Source organism: Catharus ustulatus, chromosome 6, assembly GCF_009819885.2.
Source record: "Catharus ustulatus isolate bCatUst1 chromosome 6, bCatUst1.pri.v2, whole genome shotgun sequence".
Classification (NCBI taxonomy): domain Eukaryota; kingdom Metazoa; phylum Chordata; class Aves; order Passeriformes; family Turdidae; genus Catharus; species Catharus ustulatus.
Genome location: NC_046226.1, coordinates 11,864,732 through 11,874,501, shown reverse-complemented (window position 1 = coordinate 11,874,501; position 9,770 = coordinate 11,864,732).

Genomic DNA, 9,770 nt, shown 5'->3' with positions numbered 1-9,770 from the left:
AAATAAGATTATTCTATTTATAATATAATTTTAAGTGTCAGAAGCCTTCTCATGCCTGGATATCACTTATTTCAATAGACACAATTGTAACCCTATAAGGTTACCCCAGGAGAGTATGATAGGCTCACCATTAGCAACTGTTTGAAACACAGTGCACTAGAAATTGGATCCAAGGTCATTCTGAGTGATGTAAGTAGAGATATGAGCTACAAAACTGATTTTCATGTTTGTTTCTTTAAAATGCTTTCATTATCTTTCTTGGTAGTGTGCTGCCATCATGATGGCACCCAATTGTTTACTGCCTGAACCTGGCCTCTGTGCTGCTGCCTCAGCAAACTTTTTTCATTTGGCTGCTTCACAAAGTTATTTCTGTTTGGGTGAAAAATTGGTTTCAAAGTATGTTCAGGATCTATCTTTTCTTTTTGCATATTCCCTCCAATTCAACCATCTGTGCAAATTAGCAATGCTGAAATGCTTATTAGAGCTTTTTCCCCCTCCTTGATTAACACTTCTTGCATTTAATGAAGTCTCTCATAAATTGTGGATCAAATGTTCAGACCACTTATGTCACCTGACACAAATCTAACAAGAAACATGATGATGTATCCCTTCAAATTTGAAGCTCTGAAGTACCCAAAAGAGTGAGCAAGTGGCAGAGGGGCAATGCCAGTTTGTGACCTGGCAGAGAGGATAAACCAGCCTGTCTAGAAAAGGTGAAACATCTGCAGCTGTGTCAAATCCTCTCTATCTCATGGGCTTAGGCTTATAATTGTAAGCATAGGTCAGATGACACCATGAAACCTGGATTCACAAATCTGAGGGTTTTAGGAATGCAGGCAGGCATGCAGAGATTTAGCCCCAGGAGAGCTGTGAACGTAGAAGCCTCTTTATGTGGTTCCACCTTCAGCAGAAGCACCAGCCATCAGGGCTGAGTGTGGAGGGGGACCAGCACTCAGAGCACCTGGAAGGGAGCTACAACATGAATGAGTCCATCAGGAATGAGCTCTGGAGAAGGACTGAGGGCTCAGAATCAGAGATGGGGGAGCAAGAGCCAGGGTCCAGTACTGTCTGATAGAACAGCCCCCAATGCTTTTTTCAATCAAGACTGGGACACCTGTTCAGATATGATAGACTTTGAGAAGATTCATTTGCCTCCTAAAATTATCAAGTGAAATCAAGCTTTTATCAGTTCAAATTGTGAAAATTAAAGTTCAAGGAAAATGTGATCAAATCTCAAGATGTTTACTGATGCCAGATGCTTGCAGGAGCCCTGAATTTTTCTTCCCTTCCTCTCTACCAATACTGTGAAGAGAGAATGAAGGAATTGATTCAGAATTGGATGAGCTTGGAACATAACCCAAATTCATATTTTCTGGGGACCCACTGTCAGAAGACAGGAAAGACATGTTTCATTCTTCATATAAAATCTCTTTACACTCATTTTCATCTGTGAATTCAACACTGCTGACAGTCTGACCTAGAAACATACATCTTTTATTTCCAGGTGTTGTAATTCCTGCTGACAGTTTGATTCTAAAGATCCACTCTGTATGCTAGTGTTTCTTAATTTCATTTAATTGAATGACTTTCAGGATGTTTTCAGGAAAAGAAAAGCACAGACCATGTCTACAGTGTTCCCACGATTGTCTTCATTTACAAGCAACTTAAAATTAGGCTTAAATTTGAAGTTTCATTTATTACAAAATAAAAGTCTGTTTTCTTGGAAGTACAGGGAATATGTGTGGTTTCTTTCAAATTTCACAGACCAATGTATTAAACTCTACCAGTGATGCATAAAGCACAGTTTGAGAAACACAGCCCCCAGGAGCTGTTTGAGATACTGTGTTGGATGTACTGCAGATTGAACAATATCTTGGCTCCTAGGATGGTTGTCTAATATATTAATGTGTTGGTGATCACGTTTAATCCTTTGATTGCTCTTACTGATGCATCTGCTAAAAAAGAAAACCTTATCAGGTGAGCAGCTTGCTGCTGTTGCATACATGAAATTTGGCTATCAACTGTCGTGTATCAGCAAGCAACTGCAACCATACTGAGTTTGGTAAGGCTGCCATTGTCACCTTAGCAGACAGAAGAAGAGTTTTGCACCAATCATGTGGGGAACTGCACAGTTTAATTTCTCTTTTGCCACCCTGCACAATTCTTTGAGGAAAAAAAATTTAAAAATTAAAAAGTGGTGATCCAGTACCAGCATAAAATCAAAAACCCAACACAAACTCTGTAGCTTTCTGAATCCACAAATCTTTAAAGTTTAGTCAGATACACCAGGAAAAGCACTTGAGAGATGAAGAAACTCCCATGCTGAGCCTGGCAAAGCTATTGCATTGACATAATTCCTCCTTAAGATTCTAAGGTTCAAATGCTTCCCTCTTGGAAGAAAATACCAATCCAGTTATCTTCCTTTGCTCCCTTGTTTACTGGTTTTCTTTTATACACATTCAGAAACTGATTAACTTTGCAATTTTCCTTCCCTTGCTCAGGAAATACATAACCAGAATTGTAACTCTCCAATTTCTGTTTCAGTCTTGTCAATGAATCTCAATCAATTTTATTTTTTAGAAATACTGGTAAGGCACTAAATGTGCATATTATTAGAACCTATTTAAAATCATTGGGACAGCTGTTTTAGAACACATTTCCTTGAAAATAATTTTCAGCCTGAAAAGCAGATTAATTAGCTTTGCAATGACCTACATAGATTGTTCAAAGTGCCTGATTGCTATCAGCCATCCAAGGAAAAATCTAAGCAAATTGCACTATGAATTGATCTCATACAGGGGGCATTGAAAAAGACAGTACATCATTTACAAGGTAAAAAAAAAAACAACTTGCTAACTACATGAAATAATATACATCATCTGGCAAGTCATTTAAATTTACATTCAAAGAAGATCTATTAGAACCTGAGGGACAAGACAATAGAATAAAATAAGATCACTGCCATTATAATGAAAAACAATCTGTCAACAGTCTCTGACGATTTTACTGTTGTCTGTCTGTCTGTCAAAATAGGTAAATGTGTGTTTAGTACATCTCTTTCTTGTCATACAAAATCTCTTCATTTTGTCTGACATTTTGTAACTCTGTAAGTAGTCTAAAATTCAGTCTTTTTTGGATTATTTTTATGCTATATTGTATAGACTGCATTGACACTTGACTGGGGTTAGGACTCTACAGTAATATTTCTAAGAGAAGATGAATCAACCTATTATGTGCAATACTTGTCCATTCTCCTACAACAATAAATGATAATGACAAAACTGCACAGTGTGGACATGGCAGGATATGTGAGGAGAAGATACATCAAGTCTTTGTGTTGACTGCACTTCAATCTCTTGTTCTACAGCCTCCCAGAAGAAAGCCTAGATGGGGTCCCCCTAGAACCCTGACTGTCAGGGTAGCCCTGAGAGCTGCTCAGGAAGATCTGAACCTGTCCTTCCATCACTTGGATCAGCAAGGCTGATAAGGCAGCAGGAGGGAGCAAGGGCTATGTGTGCCTGTTCAGAGCTCAGCTTAGTGTGGATGTGGACTAGACTGCTGTTCCTTTGATGCCTAACCCTGTGTTTTCAACACTGAAAAACTGAGCTGAACTTAAAAACACCTCCTCCTACCTGCCCATTCTCTCTGTTTGGTGAAGTCTTTCTGATCTTCTTCCCTACCAGGAGGGTATCTAATGATCTAAAAAAAGTTCAATGTCAGGTTCAGTTCAAATATGCAAATTTGTATGACCACGTCCTTCCTCAGATCACTGATGAAGATGTTGTATGAAACTAACACCACTCTTTTATGGACTCTGTGCTTTTCAGCGATATACATTAAAAATAAAGCCTATGAAGTTGCATATAAGGTGAACAATTCTAATGCAGGTAGGTCATAAGCTGGACATTTTATTTAATTCTTATTGCATCTAGAATGTACACTCCATGTGCAGCAGTGAAAAGTGGTACAGTGCAGAAGATCTTTGTGAGCACTGTTCAGAAGTCAAAGGCTCATCTATCCAGACCATAGAGATTTTACAGTACATCTGTCCTCCTCCCTCCTGCAGTCTGCATAACATGCCAGAAGTTTTTTCAGATGGCTGGAAGGTACTTACAGCATGAAAGAGATGCTTTGTCATGATTAAATCAGCAAAGAGTGCCCAGGTTAAGATGGACTTTGTCAATAAATTCTTTTCACTACTTTACTCTTTACCTTCAATATTCATAAAATTATGCTGTACCTCTTGGGGAAGTAGGAAAGCTTTGCTCCTTAGCATTTGCAGAGTTCAGAGCTGAATATAAAAATGGTGTTGAGTTACAAAGTAAAATCATAACAGTAAACGTTTCCCTGAGACGCCAAGTCTAAACCAGATCCAAAATATGTCATCTCCCTTGAGATCTGTGTTACATCTGTAAGACCAGATACAAAAACCTTGGTAAAGTCTCTCTGAATTACTAAGAGGCTGAAAAAGACAAGGCCAAAGGAGATGCAAAAATTATCCAGCCAAATATACAGTCTGCTTACCATAGCACAGAGACTGGAAGTACTGAGAGCCTTAAGGCTCTTTTCTGAAACTGTCATAGGCATGCAGCTTGGGCAAAATCATTAGGTGTTTGACCCATTTGGGCTCCAGAGCTTCTGTCCCAGCTGTATCCGTCCCCTTTATGACTAAAGAGAACTTTACCTTCCTGAAATAAGGGAGGAAAGGCACCATGAGAAAGATTTCTGTAGCACCAGGCTCAGAGCAGTGTCTGAAAGGCACCAGAGTTGGGAATTTACAGCAAACAAAAGTCTAAGAGTCTAAGAGTCTGTTGGGATTCAGAGCAGTAAGCTTGTTCCTACAGGTAAGCAAAAGGAGCACCCAGGGGCTGCACACCAGCTCAGCTGTAGGAGGGAGTAGGTTCTGCACTGCAGCCCCTTGATCTCATTTCCAAATCAGTGTAGGTGGGGCGACTAATAATCATAACAGTAATTTATTTTTCAGGAAGACTGAACACAGGCAATGAATCAAATAAGGGCTGGCAGCAATTTATCCAAGTTGGGATGTCCCTATTCTTGTGGGCAAGATCTGCAGGTAAAGAAAAAAATTTAATCAGTGGCAGTGTAAAACTTCCTCCTACTCAGTTTGTTGCAGTCTTAGAAAAGCAACAGCTCAGTCAGGTAGAACTTATCTTGAGGAAGAAGGATGCTCCTGGACAAGATTTTTTCCAGCCCCATTTTCCACGGTAAAAATTTAGAAGAGTTACGAAAGATCTTGAAAGTTCACTCATGAAAGCTAAGTGTTTCCGTAGAATGTGATAAATTTCATAATAATTTGAGACACAAGAAGAAACTGCAGCTCTGTGTGGTAGATGGAAAGCTCACTGAATGTTGTTCATTTGGAAATGTCCTAGAGGGAATGCTATTATATAAATTGGTTTATGGTATTAATAAGGAGAAAATTCAAAGGATGATTGTTGGCAGAGGAGAATTTAACCTGGCCGAAAACTTTGAAATTACCAAAAGTAATAGGAGCAGTAATGAAAAATTACAAGATATGTGAGTTATACTCAGAGACAATCAAACTGCTTTAGTAAACAAAATATGAAGCCAGTTGGAAGGAACTTGCTCTCCTGAGAGTTGTTTCCATGTGGAGGAGCTCATTTTACATCAGGTTGTCAGCATAAAATGGCCCAATGTCGCAAGTGCCTGAATTTACAAGGCTGGGCCAGAAAATGCAATGGTGCATTTTCAAACTCAGGGTACAAACCCCACCAAAGCAAAGGATGAGCAGGAGGGAAATGTTCAGTGCTGATGGGAAGGTAGACATTCTATCTCCTAAGTGGAGGGCTCTCTGCTTCCCCTGTGATTGCATCAGTTTTGCTAGTCTGAGGTCCAAGGCAAAGTCTGTTTGCAGTGAGCACTCCAGAGAGCTAAAAGGTAATCTCTCTTATTTTATGAGCACAAAGCCATGTTTCTTCAGATACAGAACTGATCCAGCTCCATGTAGGTTAACAGTAGGAAACAGGTCTGTGTGAAGGGTCTGCACTGAGACAGCAATAGATCAATCAGTGCTGACCATTATATATTTGGGATGGCTCCGTGTGCCTGCTGGAAGAAGCTGAAACAGGCTACCTCAGCTAGATGCCAGAGCAAGCCTTCTATGCAGGGAAGCAAACTGAATGAGGTGGGAAACAAAGTGAATTATGTAGGAAAAGAAATTTAAGAGAAAACACACATTTAAATCAAAAACTACTGAAAAAGCGAAGAACAAGTCAAAATCAAGATGTTAAATTAACAAGAAGTTAAATGAAACATCATTTTTGTTCAAGAAATGAAATCTCTTTTTTTTTGGCAAAACATGGTGGAAGACAAGAAGAAAGGAAGGGGTGAAGGACAGGAAAGCCACCAGTATCTAATCTACCATCAAACATTCCAAGCTTGGCAACATCCATAAAAGTTCTGCATAGCCACCAAAATTTTTGCTGGTGTGTGTGTTGAACAAATATGCAGGAAAATATAATCATTGATCACTAAATGTTCTGCTGATGTTAATGATAAAGAAATGGACAATTTGATAAGGAACATAAAATGTAGTGTTATTAACATACTCTGGGTTTTTTTTAATTTCTCCTGCTATACATCCCCTACTTCTTTAAGTTCTTGGACTTCCTGAACTGATGTTTTGATCCGGACTGGCATGTTTAATTAGTGTATGCCCTGTCAATCTGTTCATTCCTTTGTTAATATTGTTTGGTTTGAAACTTTTTTGTTTCTCTACTTGTTTTCAAACTTACATGGAATTGTTTTCTCCTTAGCATAATCTACCAGTAAGTTGTGTAATGTAAATATTTAAGTTTGTGAAAGACACTTTAAAAAACTATTTTTATTGCTTTGAAACTTCCATGTCTCCACACTTGTATATAGAGGGAAAAGCTCAACAGTTTTATGTATTACTTTACTGTTCATAGATCTTTCCTTTTCAAGTTGAAAAGTCATTTCTTTGTTATTGCTTTATGTGGAATAATTACTTCAAATGTCTGGTTGTCCTTGTTCTTCTCTATGCCTTTCCTAGATCTACTTTGCCTACTTTGGTTCCAGTTTTACTCTAAGAAATGACCAGATCGACACACTCTGTTCAAAATATGCATCATTCAAAGCAGCCTGTTGATATCTTGTCTGCTCTCAGCAATTCTCCAAAACAGTTCCTGTATCATGGAAGATAATATCAAGATTTCAGATTTCTTTCCCACTATACCTTCATCCTGCTTAAGAATTCCTGTTGCATATTGATCATTTGTGAACAAAATAAATTCTCTGGCAGCTGCCTCTTCACAACTTTCCAAAATTCCACAGTTTTGGGGGTTTTTTTTCCATCTTTAGTATTCTTTGCTCTTCCTTTGGTAGCTCTTACGCCCTTTTCTATTTCTCCCAACTATATACGACTATTTGGGAGGATGTATTTTTAAGAGCTACTTTCGTCTTTAATTTGGCTGTTTCATGAAGCTGAATGCTTTTTATTTTGTGGTTGGGTTTTCATTGAATGGTTCTGTTTTCATTGAATGGCTCTGTTTAATTAGCACTGTTCATTAGCTGCAATCCTCTGATGTGGTGGTTTTAAACTTTCTCCATGTGAGCTATTAAAAATTTGTCTTTCTAGCTGCTCCTTTTTAACTTCCTGTTAACTAGTTTTCTCATGGTAATATGTAGCTCTACTTATGAAAGAAATGCTATTGTACTTCATTTCCCTTCCCATCAATTCAGTTCAACATACTTATATGAAACTATATCACAGTCAAATTGCAGTTTCCTTACATAAAATGTGTTTGGTGGGGAATTATATTTGTTTGGTTTTTTGTGATTTTTGTTAGGTTTGGGTTGTGTTTTTTTAATGTAGATAAAAAATAATTATGAAAAGAAGGATTTCAAGCAAAATCCTTTCTGGATAAAGACAAACCCTGCCTTTTGATAGTGAAGATGTAGATTTTTCTGCATGATAAAGATGCAGTTGCTCCTCTGTGCTCTCTTTGTTTATATTGGGCTGAACTTAAGGAACAAAAAGGTCTCCAGCTGCCTTAAAAGTATATAAGATGCATAAAAGGTGGCTAGGCAGATGGTGACTGCAGAGAGCCACGGCTGCCCCTAGGCAGTAGCCAGTGAGCAGGAAAAGGCAAGGCTCTGACTCTTAGTCAGGAGCCCTGGTGAAATGATCAACATAAAGTGTCTTAGTCAAATGTAACCCTTCTGAATTGGAATACAGGAGTTAGCTATGTTTACAGAAAAGAAAAAAAAAATCCCAATTATTTACTATGTGATTGCTGTAAAGGGGGAAAAACTGGTTATCTCCCACCCCTGAAATTTTTTCTGGACAACCTTGGTCTTCCGCTGTTACCTTTAATTATATTTTATTGGTACTAAAGTAAAATTATGTGGCACACTCCCTGTCCTGGTTTGAGATTTGTCACATAATATTATGTACTTAAATTTTGCTGAAGTGTCCCTGTTTTACAGCCCAAAATAAACCCTCAGGCTGCTGTGAGTACATGTTGTCCCTCACTCATATTTTCTTCTTGAGTTCTTATTTTGCTATTTTGGAAAACACTGGCAGCAAAGACCATAAAAAGTGGAAATAATGTCTGAGTGAAACAGACAGGAGCACAACTTTTCCACAAGTTATATCATATATTCATTGTTCATTGTTTCTCCATGTAAAATGTTTCCTAACAACCTATAACATCAGGGCCAAGACTAACTTGTTTTATGTCAGCAACTGATGCATATACTTTAAATTAAAATCAGAACACTTGCAGAGATTGTCTGTTTGGAAGGCAAAATAGACCAAGAGGTATTTGAAGATCTCTTCAAATTCCTACAGTGCACATCTGTGATGAAGTAAACACAGCAAGGAACTTTTGCTAGTGACATAAATAGGATCAGATATGAAAGATCTGGATTGCAATATTCTTGGTACTTGGAAACATAAGCCAGGGAAAAAATTACACCATAACTCGTAAGATTTGAATTCAAAACATAGAATTGAAGTAAATTATAGAATTCATAAATAAAAAACAAAATCTCACATATACATTATTCAATAATTATGCTGAAAATTTTGCTTTATCTATAATCATCTAACAGCTTTCTCGGATAAATGTCAGGTATTCATTTCATACAGTCAACAAATAATGCATACAGTAATTTCACGAATACAAGCCGCACCAACTTGACCAAAAGTTTGGTGGAAACCCAGAAGTGCGGCTAATATTCGAGGGCGGCTAATACATGGACAATATTCTAAAAGCTGCCAACACAGAAGTGAGAGCCCGCGGCAGCCCCAAGCCAAGCTGGAGCCCGGCCGGCCCCGGCAGAGGTGGGAAAGCCTGGCAGAGGCGGGGCCAGCAGTGTGGGGGGCGGGTGGCTGAGCCTGAGCCAGCAGGGCGGGGCAGGGGGGCGGCAGAGCCCGGGCCAGCAGGGTGGGGGAGCCTGGGAGAACTGGGGCTAGCAGTGCAGGGGAGCATGGCAGAAGCAGGAAGCCGGGCGGGTGGGGCTGCCTGGCAGCGGGGGAAGCCCAGCAGAATCGGGGCCAGCAGCGTGGGGGTGCCCGGCGGTGCGGGGGCCTGCAGTGCCGGCCAGGGCGAGGAAACGCAGCAGCAGGGCGGCCGGCGTGCCTTGCAGCGGCGGCGGGGGCCGGCCCGCCGGCAGGACGAGCAAACACAGCAGCGAGGCGGTGCTGACGGGAGAGGGGGGCCAGTGAGCCCGGCGGCGGCTGCAGCACCACCCGGCCGGCCCCG